Raw genomic sequence first — 1,240 nt, forward strand, 5'->3', positions numbered from 1 at the left:
AGGTTTGGCTGTCATCAGATGTTCCCCTAAAATCTCTGTAGAGGAAAGTTGCTCCTTGCTTCACTGGACTTCATGGAATCCAGTTTGTGACAGTCCATCAGCTGTTCAGGTAACTTTAACTTAACAGCTGATGGACTGTCACAAACTCGGCTCATGGATGGTCAACTGGCCTTCTCTGTCCACCGGATGCCAGATGATGGCATTACATGGTGGACTGGGAGCGGTATGGTCCAGAGAAGCAGTCTTGGGTCCCTCATTTCTTCAGGAACTGCAGGACGGCTTGTGATGGCCTGTGGGGATCTATCTGGTGAGCTGCACACCAGATGGCAAACAGCCCCCAGCAGTCACGTAGGCTGGAGAGGTGGGACTGCTGAAAACCAAAGTGAAGCCACCAGGATCAGTCTCATCTCTTTGGTCTGGATCCTGTGGAAAACTGGCTGGAGAAAAGTGCACGAAGGGAAGGCATAGAGGAGAGTCTGGGGCCACGAGTGGACTAGGGTAATGCTAACAGCCGGTCTTCCAGCAACAAAGAAGAAAAACCACAATCCTGGGAGGCTGTGACAGACGTCCGACCGCACCAGGTAAGTGGACTAAATGCTGTAACCCATCCAGCACACTTGCAATCACCAGTAAACAGGTTACAACACCACACGCTGCACCTGAGGTGGAGATCAAATGATCATTTCACACCAGTACAGGTGCTTTACAGGTAAGTTGTGGGACGTGGCCGGGGTGCAGAGTCTCCATACCACAGAGAACAAGATGATTACTTGTACTAACCATGTTGAGTTTTCAGCTGGAGAAACTGTTACCATAGAACAGTTTATGTACCAGTACTTGTAACCAGTGATGGGCAAAGTGAGGATTTTCAGAACAGTCACACCTACTTCTGCTTTCATCACGTTGATATTGCTGTTCTGTGGAACAATGACACAAACATGTGCTGCACATTATACCAGACTATCCATAATCATAACCAATACACAGAAATCCCCGTACAGCACAATGACTGTAATGACGAGTGTACCCCAGCAAACACGGTTTCAGTCACTTAGTAACTCAGTTTGTTTTATATATTTATTAATATAAAGTATACTGAAAAAAGGCTGCTGTGTTTATGGTGATAACCACAAAGGTTTTAAGTACTGCGTCACCTACTTTGTAGGTTCTGCCAATGATTTCCCTGTAATGTGCAAGTTGTCTGCTGCACTGTGTTCTCTTCATTAAAGTGAGCCAGATG

This window comes from Archocentrus centrarchus, chromosome 1 (assembly GCF_007364275.1).
Source record: "Archocentrus centrarchus isolate MPI-CPG fArcCen1 chromosome 1, fArcCen1, whole genome shotgun sequence".
NCBI lineage: Eukaryota > Metazoa > Chordata > Actinopteri > Cichliformes > Cichlidae > Archocentrus > Archocentrus centrarchus.